Genomic DNA, 12,464 nt, shown 5'->3' with positions numbered 1-12,464 from the left:
TAGCAGTGATTAAATTAATAAACTTGTTTTAACAGCCCAAAGTGATGAGATAGTGCCAACATCCACTTCTAGTTACACTTCTGGAACCACAATGGAATTACAGAAAAATCATAACTCATATAAAGTACTGTTGATGTTAGTTCACAGTCAATAGCTAATTGTTCACAGCTAATAAAAGACAAACAGGTACAGTGTCTGATCTTTGGAAAATTAAGCAGGCTTCTTCCATAAACTTACCGTTGCAACATGTGAGATTTGGCCTGATTCACGGTTGTTCAGCTGATTACATATGGACTTCTTCATAGATTTCTTACTTGCAGAACTGAGAGTGTAGATGATGAAAGATTCCCTCCACTTCAACACTGGCAAAGAACTACAGAGAAAGAGAAAGAAATTCTATGTTAGTGATTTTCCTGGGAGTGCCAGGGATAGCCCAACTCTTTTACCGTGTTACGTGATATTTATCTTTTCATAGGCAATCTTTGCTAGCAATAGTTCACAAGACTTTGCCCTTTAAAGCCACAAAATTTGGGAGATTTTAAGAAAAAATGCACAACAAAAAAAGTGGCCTCTTGCCTTTTCTTAAAACAATATAAAATATGGAATGAAAAAGGTTGAGATCACACTGATATGGAGAAATTCCATCAAAATTCTGAACACCATTTTTTTTCTCCACAGCTATGCTTTGATTACTAAAAGTACCATTCAATATTTTTCTCTTTCATACAATTACTGACAAATTGTGGGACAGGCAGTGTAACTAAGCAGGAAAGTATTTGATACCAAATTTGCATTGTTTAACCTTTTAGTAATTATTTCCATTACATTCTATTACATTATTAATATTTATAGTGGAAGTAAAATTAAGAAATGTAACAGATATAAAAATTGTTTCATGCCTGTTACCTCTTAGAGATCAAATACAGCTGCATTGAATGAAGAAGAAATTTTGCTGCCTGATTCGGAGTAAGGATTTGTTGAGTATCTTCTGTGCATTTGCCAGGGACATACCAAACCCACTTTGTTGTTGTTGGTATTGGAACTGGTGCTAACTGGCAATGCAGTCAACAATGAGGTGCTTTGCCATTACCTTTTTAGACCTGCCCATTAGCCTCCACTAGCTACAGAGAAACTGAGTCACAGCATTAGCAACACACTGCCAAGGTATTTATTATATTTTAAGAAATAACCATGCATCACCCTGCATGCAGAAACTGACTGCATATGCTCTCAGAGCTGGTGGCAAATGACATGTTTTAATTTTAATCAGCTTTAACTTCTTTTGCTGAATTATTTAAATTATTTTGTGCATAAGATCACATCTGCACTTCTAAATTTCCAGTTTCAAACACACTGGTTCTTTCTAGCCAAATTTTGTTGCAGCAGTTCAGCAGCATTTTTTGAATCCTTAGCTCTATCAATGAGACTTCAGTTCAAAAAATCTACCTCTTATTCCTGTTGCTTTGCTGGAAATTGCAAACTGTTAAGCTCTTTCTTAAATCCAGTCTTCTGTATTTTGCTTAAAGAAGATACAAAAAGATAGCAGACTAGTTCTAATGGAGCTAGTAGCCTGAAGCTGTAATAGTCTAAAATAACCCTATGGAGGCCTATGATACTGCCACAGGAAGGTCTCCAGCTTTTCCAGATGAATCAGGGACATTTACTTCCTTTCACAGGTGCTTCTCAGACCACATCTAGAATAAAATTTTCAGGATTTTGTGTCTGCACTGCAGGTATGAGGTGATCGTTGGCTACAATTTAAGTTTTTCAAGGTCAAATAAAAGTTTAGCTGGTAATTTTCATCAACAGAAAACTCCATTCTTAATAGCAAGGTATTTTCTAACTTTTGGCAGTGATACACTATAGGCTGCAGGCTTACTGTGTCTCCTCAGCAGGTCATATATTTTCCTTTATGCTCAACTGAGTGGAACTAAGATCAATTTTTAAGTCACACTGCTGTATTATCCATCTTTACTGTTGCAGACAAGGTGGATAATTGTTAGGTATCTTAGAGGTCCTTGAGTTACAAAACTAAATATTTTTCTCAAAATTGATTATTACTTGCTACTTAAAGGGTATTTGTGTATATCATTTCCACAGACAGAGGCATATGCATGACCAACATCCATACATACTCAAACCCAAATAATAAATTATTTCTTTTGCAAGAGTTGTCTCACAGGAGAATTTGATCACTCCTACAAACAATTGTGAAAGGAAAATAACAATGAAAGGGAGATTTCTGTTTCTGTTAGCTAAACAAAATTTATATTATAATAGAATAAGGTTACTTTTCATGAATATAAAGTACATTAACAATTCAGCTAAAATAATGAAGTTCTCATGCTCCACTACATAAAAAAAGTACACTACAAAGATGACCTAATTCTTAAAAATAGATCTTCTACAAGAATATGCTTTGTGTATACCAAACCAGATTTGCTCTTGTGTTTTCTTTTCTCTAAAACGACTAAATTTTTTATAAAGATGTCTTTTGCCCAGCAAAAGAAGATGTCTTCTGTGTGTGCAGAGGGGACAGAATGCATATTGTTACACAATGCCCTTTCTACAGGGAATTTTTTGCTTTTTCTCCACAGAATATTACCAGTTTCTGGAGAACTTGGAATAGTTATATAAGTGTCTTGATGAATTTGGACACTTTTCATCAGATCAGCCAATTAGCTATTCTGTATCTGATTGGCTCTGTAAGGTGTCATGGTTAAATATGCATCAGCTCAATACCTAGTTAGAATTTACACCTGCTGACTTGAGAATTGTTGGACTATATCTTCTCAGATCATACACATAACCAGTATGGTATTGTTTCAGAGGGACAAGGCACTATGGATTCAGTATGCAACATGTAAAGAAAGAGCAAATAATAGGTACTGCTGGAATGAAAAGAAAACCCCTCAAGTATATAATGGCTTAGCAGGGCCTTCTGCATTGGAACCTGCTACAGTGGATCAAACACTGGAACAATATTGCTGATATCCTATAATAAATTCATAAACTTGGGAAAAAAACATCAAAACAAGAGCTGCAGTTACAATGTGCTTCTCAAATAGGAGAGATATAGTTATTAAAATAACTACTAAAATGTGACTTTCCTGTAATAGGAGAGATGTGGTAGGTGAAATTCTCAAATCGTGCAAAGAAGGTGGCTGCTCTAACCTGGAGAAGGATTCCTTCTGGACCTAAAAATCTGGGCATTTTCCTAAACATGAGTTTGTGAATAGACCAGATAGGTCTCAGATTTTTAATGTCGCTTATCTAATTTATCATGATATGATGCATTCCCAAGCTTCAGAGGATGTCATAGGAAAAGGAAGCAAAATGTACCTGTATTTTTCTCCCGTCAAGGAATAAATATGTCCCAATATTACAATGGAAAAATATTCTGCAAGGCCCTTGCAGATGACCAAGAAAAGCGCTAAATTGATACCTCTGTATGAGGTAAATATGACACAAACCCCAAAAGTCTGGTGTCCTTTCTAACTTTTCTGCAGACATTGCCACATTGAAAAGTTAAGGACAAATACCGCTGATATAATTGTCCAGTATGGAAATTTCCATATCAGTGGAATAAAGATATCCGTGATACCTTTTGCATAAGGCACAGAAAAGTAATGGAACACCACCAAATCTTTTTGGAGTTTCTAGTGATGTCAGCAGAGGAATAGAGAGTACAAAATCGTTATCATGTTGCTGCAAGGAATAGTCAAGTCTGTAGTGAAGAGGAATTTCATCATGCAATGATCAAAATTGCGACTTTTTTTTTTTTTAACAGAAACTAAGATTATGCATTTTAGAATGGGTTGCAAAAAAAGCTGACATTATGCACTGAATTTTATTCTCAAGGTTTAACACATGCAATTCTCCTTCTTGTTTCCTTTAGTTGTAATGGAGTTTGTACACCTTCAGCTTCTACCTCCCATTCAGCATACTCAGTTTTGGCTTTGTGTGAAGGTGTAAGAGGGATCTGAGTAAGGAGCACCATATATTAGGACATAATTCAGGCTGTGTCAAGTTTATTTTAATCTCCATAAAGAGCCCAAATAAATCTGACCACTATTCAAGCTTAAGTGCCGAGTAGAGGAGCCATAGATGATGAAAATAGAAGACAGCAGCTATAGGAATTCATTGACATCATGCCAAATATTCTGAGCCAAATTCATCCCTCATGTAAGTACTTTGACTACAGTGGAGTTACACTTCAGAAAGAATTTGTTTAGCATCCTCTGATTACAGGGAATTTCAGTTCTAAACCAGGGGATAAAATCGCTGACCCAAGTATAATGAAGAGACATGGAACGGCAGGGATCAAATAAGATGGAAACTCATTGACTTGCATTATCCTGAAAGTCAATCTGCCCTTGTAAAACTTTATTCAAACATTGCAGCAGATGAAAAAATGTATTTCGAGCTCTCAAAATCATCTGTACAAGAAGAAGATAAAGCATACATTCACTGAGGCTGCAAACAATATTCTTGGGATTAAATCGCAGTAGAGGAAGAAAATGTGTTTTGCAGGCACACAACTGCAGGATCTGCAAAACAACTAATACAGACTTAAGAGGAAGAAGATGATGATACAAGGGCACAAAGAAAAATCACTGGACCAGCTTCCTTGGGCAGTGTACTGAGTTGTGATGACACACACAGCCTAATCAGAATGTTTCCCCAGAAACTATTGTGTTTAAGGATGCTTTTATATAAAAAATCTTTAGTATGCTCCTGCCTCCCCTTCCCTTCCCTTCCCTTCCCTTCCCTTCCCTTCCCTTCCCTTCCCTTCCCTTCCCTTCCCTTCCCTTCCCTGCTCTTCTTTCCTTTCCTAATGAAAACCACCATGGCAGAACTTTCAATATTCCTGTGTTTGTGGATGGAATCTCCATACAGCGTTCTCTTCTCCAGGCTGAACAGCCCCAACTTTCTCAGCCTCTCTTCATATGGGAGATGCTCCAGTCCCCTGATCATCCTTGTGGCCCTCCTCTGGACTTGTGCCAACAGTTTCAAGTCCTTTTTATGTTGAAGACACCAGAACTGCACACAATACTCCAAGTGAGGTCTCACGAGAGCAGAGTAGAGGGGGCAGGATCACCTCCTTCGACCTGCTGGTCACACTCCTTTTGATGCAGCCCAGGATAAAGTTGGCTTTCTGGGCTGCGAGCGCACACTGAAGCCGGCTCATGTTCATTTTCTCATCGACCAACACCCCCACGTCCTTCTCTGCAGGGCTGCTCTGAATCTCTTCTTTGCCCAACCTGTAGCTGTGCCTGGGATTGCTCCGACCCAGGTGTAGGACCTTGCACTTGGCATGGTTAAACTTCATCAGGTTGGCATCAGCCCACCTCACAAGCGTGTCAAGGTCCCTCTGGATGGCATTCCTTCCCTCCAGCGTATCAACCGAACCACACAGCTTGGTGTCATCGGCAAACTTGCTGAGGGCACACTCAATCCCACTGTCCATGTCACCAACAAAGATGTTGAAGAAGACCAGTCTCAACACTGATCCCTGAGGGACACCACTTGTTACTGGTCTCCAGCTGGACATTGAGCCATTGACCACAACTCTTTGTGTGCAGCCATCCAGTCAGTTCTTTACCCACTGAGTGGTCCACCTATCAAATTGATGTTTCTCCAATTTAGAGACAAGGATGTCATGTGGGAATGCTTTGTGTCGAATGCTTTGAACAAGTCCAGGTAGATGACATCAAGTGCTCTACTCCTGTCCATCAGTTTCATAGCCCCATCACAGAAGGCCACCAAATTGGTGACGCAGGATTTCCCCTTAGTGAAGCCATGCTGGCTGTCACCAACCACCTCCTTGTTTTTCATGTGCCTTAGCACGTCTTCCAGAAGAATCTGCTCCAAGAGTTTGCCAGGCACAGAGGGGAGACTGACTGGTCTGTAATTCCCTGGGTCATCCATTTTCCCCTTCTTGAAAATGGGGGTTATATTTCCCTTTTTCCAGTCATCAGGAACTTCACCTGACTGCCATGATTTTTCAAATATGATGGCCAGTGGCTTAGCAGCTTCATTCGCCAGCTCCTTCAGGGCCTGCGGATGGATTTCATCGGGTCCCATGGACTTGTGTATGTTCAGGTTCTTAAGATGGTCTTGAACCAGATCCTCTCCTACAGTGGGCCTAAGGTCTTCATTCTTACAGTCTCTGCTTCCGCCTTCCAAGACTTGGGTGGTGCGGTCAGAGCCTTTGCCATTGAAGACCGAGGCAAAGAAGTCATTAAGAACCTCAGCCTTCTCCAAATCCAGGGTAGCCAGTTCTCCCGATATCTTCCGGAAGGAGCCTACGTTGTCCCTAGTCTGTCTTTTATTCACTAGATACCTATAGAATCCCTTGCTGTTATCTTTAACATCCCTAGCCAAGGTCAATTCTAACTGGGCCTTAGCTTTCCTCACCTGGTCCCTAGCTTCCTGGACAACATCCCTGTATTCTTCCCAGGCTGCCTGTCCCTGCTTCCACCTTCTATAAGCCTCTTTTTTCCCTTGAAGTTTCCTGGGCAGCTCCTTATCCATCCAAGGAGGTCTCCTGGCCTTCCTGCTGCACTTCCTTCTATGAAGCACTTGGTATACAAAAATGAGATAACTCTTCCTCCTCAGCATAATTGGAGGGAATAGGCTTTCTTGCCATGTCCTGACACATTACATTTCAGAACATAAAACTGCTTTAAACTAGCCACAATTTAACAACCTTCCATCTCTATGATCACCAACTTTTCTTTACTTTTACAACATCTTACTTTCTTTCCCATAGGTATGCAATAGGCAACAGCTAAATAGCTAAATAGTTGCATATGAAACTGACGGTAGCCTCATGGCCGTAGGGGAGTACACCTCTTTTCTAAATGGGCATCCTCTAAGTGGATGAATTATGTTTTTTCCTAAGTGTAACAACAGATTATCTTTCCCTTTTTATTATTAAAAGTAACTATATTATCAGATTTATTTGTGCCTTTTCTTCTCAAGACTTATGTGAAAGATTATGAGTACTTGCATGGCATACTAAATTTTCTACTTTAATATAATGTATGTAAGCACAGCAACATCTGTCCTCAGTGGTGCATCAGCATGCCTTACTGTTGTAGAAATGCTTTTTTGGTTTAAAGAAAAAAATGTTCCCTTTGACACAACATGAAATAAAACTGCTAGGAGATACAGAAGTTTAGGATTAAAAGATTACAGACAAACTGAGAACTTCTTCACAATCTGATCCTTTGCTATTCAGTGTTACATCTTTTAAATTTGAAATCCAGCTATCGATATCAAGACACTACATGGACTTGGGGATGCATTTTGCATTGAAGTAAATACAGTTCTTCAACATATTGGTATAAGTTATTTTAGTTAAGTAGCTTTAATTTTCTTTTAATACTACTTGTTCCACATTTAGAATCATAGAATCACACAATGGTTTGGGTTGGAATGGACCTTAAATCATCTAGTTCTAATCCCTCTGCCATGGGCATGGAGGCCTGGGCAATGTGGTCAAAGCACTTGCCAGTGAAGACTGAGGCAAAGAAGTCATTAAGAACCTCATCCTTCTCCAAATCCAGGGTAGCCAATTCTCCCGATAGCTTGCAGAGAGGGCTCACATAATCCCTAGTCTTTCTTTTGCTGGCAACAGACCTATATAAGTGTCCTGGGTTCAGCAGCAGCAGTCATTTTTCCTCCTTCTTAGTAGCTGTTGCAGCACTGTGTTTTTGACTTTCAGCCTGGGAACAGAGCTGATAACACCGATGTTTAGACTGACCAAGGACTTTGTGAGTCTCATGCTCTGCGAGGGAGGAGGAGAAGCTGGAAGGAAGCAGAGACAGGACACCTGACCCAAACTAGCCAAAGAGGTATTCCATACCACAGCACGTCATGCCCAGGATGTAGAACTGAGAGTGCCCGGAAGGGCTGGAACTCTGCAGGGTGGGGGTGAGGTACCGGTTGGTGAGCAGTTGTATTCTCTTGCTTGTTATTTCCTTTATCATTATTATTATTATTGGTGGTAGCAGTAGTGATTTGTGTTATACCTTAGTTACTAAACTGTTCTTATCTCAACCCGTGGGAGTTGCATTCTTTCGATTCTCCTCCCCGTCCCTCCAGAAGAGGAGGGAAGAAAGGTGGGGGGAGAAGTAGACTGCGTGGTTCTAATTTACAGCCGGGGCTTAAACCACGACAATAAGCCCTTCCTGTTACCATCTCTGACATCCCTGGCCAGGCTCAATTCTGACTGGGCCTTAGCTTTCCTGATCTGATCCCTAGCTTCCTGGACAATGTCCCTGCATTTTTCCCAGGCCACCTGTTGTTGCTTCCACCTTCTATAAACTTCTTTTTTTCCCTCTAAGTTTTCTCAGCAGTTACTTATCCATCCATGGAGGTCTCCTGGCCTTCTTGCCCCATTTTATTATAGTCAGGACACATTGCTCCTGAGCTTGGAGGAGGCGATCCTTGAACAACCAGCAGTCTTGGGTGGCTCTGCCCTCTTTATCCCATGGAACCTTACTGAGCAGGTTCCTGAAGAGGCCAAAGTCTGCTCTCTTGAAGTCCAGGGCAGTGAGCTTGCTGCATGCCCTTCTCATTGCCCTGAGGATCTTGAACTCCAGCATCTCGTGATCACTGCAGCCAAGGCTGCTGGGGAGCGTTACATTCCCCACCAGCCCCTCTCTGTTGGTGAGCATGAGGTCCAGCATGGGCATGAGGCCAAGCATGGATGGGCATGAGGTCAAGAATGGAATACATTTGGCTGTATTTATATAAACAGTTCAGCTTGCTTCCTTGATACTTTTTATTTGCTTACAGATACAACATATTCAGTGGTTTGCTGAAATGCCAGCCATGTTTTCTCTCTCAACTTCTTCTTATACTCCAATATAAACTAACCTGTTCAGGATTTTTAACAATTATGTGAGTGTCATTGCACAGCATTATCATTTAAACGCTTTGAGGACTATCCTATTTTGCCTGGAAGCCTGAGTTTGGACAGTGACTAGAGTATAAAATGTCCTTCAGCCCAAGATTAGCAGGAAGGCTTCCTATCCAGAAAATTCTGAGATGAGTCAGCAAATTTATCATATTGACCAGGTAAATCACTGTAGCAGAGTAACCAGCTCCTGTGACAGATCTTTCTTGAACTGGGTCATCAGCTGCAAGCAGCTATTCTAAATAAAGTCTGCCAACATGTAACTCTTAGTGGCGCAAGACCATCCTGACAGCAAGCTTTAACAGAGACATCTTAAAGATACCAGAAATCATTTACTCAGAAGAGAGGCAATTTACTTAGTAAATTAAAAGATCCTTCAGAAGGACTTTCTGTGGACCAAATGCTGTACGCTGGATATCCAGACAAGAACTGAAATTTAACTTCTGCCTCCCTTGCGGAAAAGGGAGTTGAAAGATGATATACCTGTAGCAAACTGAAGCAGTATTAACAGTTTATCCAGGTACAGAGGTGACTTTTGAGGATTTTGAAGCTAAGTAATTAATTTGCCACAAATATAAAGCATGTGTTTCATGTACCACAGTTTGTTTCATGTTAATTGGAATTAACTGGTCAACTCCTGTTTCTTGGTGGAAACTGTTTTGTGGTGCATTAGGAGAAAAGTGATTCATTTCCATAAGCTGGTAGAACCTGCACAGAAAAAAAAAAATAATTTTGAAACATTTAGAAATATCCTTAAAACATTATTCTTACTAAAAGTCATAGGTCTAGACAAAGTTGGGGGGTGTGGGGAATCCCCCAATTTAAGTGGGACCACATCATTCATCCTCGAGCACCTAGGGCATCATTTTTTGTTATTTTTAATTTGTTTGACATAAGAGATGGGAACTGCAGGTCAGGATATCAATATCCACTGGAGAAAAGTGTCAGAATCTATTCTAAAGAGTAGGTGGACAGATGGGTAAGAATATTTTAATGACATTGATAATATGTATATATATATATAGATGATATAATTATATTAAATCTACAGAGTTTGTTGAAGATGTCACCTACAATGTGGACAGTGTATGTCTCATATATTCCGTCTAGGTTTCAGCCAAAAAAACCGTCAGTTGGTACTTTGATGAAAGGGCCTTTCATAGTACCAGAAGGTATAGGAAGGAAGGGTGAAATGGAAAAGGAAATGGATATGGAAATGGAAATGAAAATTAAAATGGGAATGGAAAAAGTGGGGAATGAAAGAGAAGTCATCCTCATGCCACTGTAGAGATTCACGATGTTTCTGAATATTGAACAGTTGATAAGAAAAACAGAAAGGATATAGTAGAAAAGTTACAAGAAAGGTGATAAAAATTATCTAAGACATAAAATGGTTTCTTATAGGGACTAGGTAGATGGTAAAACACAATGAGGAACCTAATTATCAACCAGAAGGTATAATAAAGCATGTACAATCACCTGAGAACTCTGACTAGTCTCAGATCTCTTACTTCTTTTTCTAGTCAGGGGAGTGCATTGCCATTAGATTATTTTAGAAAGACAAGGCATTTAAAACAGGTACTGTGATTCCACAATGCAACCTCAGCCAACCACCACCAACACTTTATGTCTCTACTATTGATTTGTGAACTTTGTCAAGGCATTTGGGTTTATTTATTTTTGGTTTTGCTCTTACTCTACTCACAGAAGGCTTTCAGGCTATGGTATTTCTGTAGATTTGTTGTCCAGAATTGTTTGATGAGAAGCTCAAAGTGAGCTGGCAATGCGTGCTTGCAGCCCAAATGCTAGGCTGCATCAAAAGCAGCGTGACTAGCAGTGTTAGAGAGGTGATTCTCCCTTTCTACTCCACTTCTTTGAGACCCTACTGGAGTACTTCATTCAGCTCTGAGGCCCTCAATATAAGAAGGACATGGACCTGTTGGAGTGAGTCCAGAGGAGGCCATGAAGATGATCAGGGGGCTGAAGCACCTTTCCTGTGAAGGCATGCTGCAATTTGGAAATCTGGAGAGGGGCTTGTAGTGACAGGACAAGGTATAAAGGCTGTAAACTAAGAGTATAGATTTAGACTATTTATATTAGAATATACATATTGGTATATATATATAGAATATATATATTAGGATATTAGAAAAAATATCTTTACTGTGAGGATGGCGAGACACTGGCACAGGTTGCCCAGAGAAGCTGTGGCTGCCCCATCCCTGGCAGTGTTCAAGGCCAGGCTGGACAGGCCTTTGAGCAACGTGGTCTAGTGGAAGGTGTCCCTGCTTATGGCAAGAGGGCTGGAAACAGATGATCTTTAAGGTCCCTTCCAACCCAAACCATTCTATGACTTATTATATTATTATATATATACATTCAAAATCTCTACTGCATTGGCTAATGGGCTCGATTACATCTTTCTCTGGATGACTGCAACTCCTATAATGAGGTTTCCAAAGCAAACTCACTTAGATGGTTTCCAAAACTATTGTAGACAGGAATGGATTCACATGAGAACATGAACGTACTCATATGAATGCTGAGAAACCAAACCCAAACAAAAGTTCAAATCAAGTGAAAACTGCAACATATGGCATGGAAATAGGGGTGTACAGCATGGGAATTTTTGTAGCAGATCGACAATTAGGTGCATGTCTGAGATGTTTCTCAAAGTCTTTGCACAACCTCATGGCAGGTTGCATAAATCAGCTCCAGAAAACCCTGAGAGCTGTGAAAATCTTTAGATTTACAATATTGATTGAGTTGTGTCAGCTTTGTTCTGACACTTGCTAACGGCTATGAAGAGAACTTGGCTTTCCTTTCTTTCAAGGACATTCTGCTTCCTTCCCCATGCCTCATCCCTTTCTCCCCACTTTTAGAATTTCATATGACAAATCACTTACTCTGTAGTCAGTCTCCTTAAAGCTCTACAGAAAGAAAAATTACTCTCACTAGATGAGAGGCCTCCTCCAAAACAGCTTCATCAAATGGTTTTCCAACTGACCGGTGGAAAGTCCCCAGGGGTTGGCCATAAAGGAAACTTTCCTCTGCAAGTAACAGGTGACAAGGAACTGCTAATTTTTGCAAGAGAATTCAGCCTGTCACCTTAGTTCCTCTTTCTGAGTTGCATGATGGCAAGCATTTTTAACATGCTGAGAAAACCCAGAGATTTAAAAAATATATACGTTCTTGAAGTTTAAGCTTTTAAAACCAATAAAAAATTGTAGGATAAAACATAGAGAAGTAGAGAGCGTGGAACAGTTAAATGAAAGATACACCCAAGAACAGTTATTTCATAAAGCCATTCCCCTGCCATGGGTTGAGGCTGCAGCACTTAGGAGAAGACATGGGGGCTAAGATGGCCAGACAGTTTCTTTTCTCCAGCAACATGCATCCTTTCTATAGCTCTCATACTTTCTTTCAGGGCAACTCTCTGGAGATGTCTGCTAGTTTATGTCTGTCACTGGATGAGTGTCTTCCTCCTGCCTCTGAACAGTGAGAGAGCAGGTTTTACTCTTGACACAGGGAGAAC

Source organism: Psittacula echo (assembly GCF_963264785.1).
Source record: "Psittacula echo genome assembly, chromosome: Z".
Lineage (NCBI taxonomy): Eukaryota > Metazoa > Chordata > Aves > Psittaciformes > Psittacidae > Psittacula > Psittacula echo.
The sequence above is the reverse complement of the archived record's forward strand: the minus strand, read 5'-3'. Positions refer to the sequence as shown.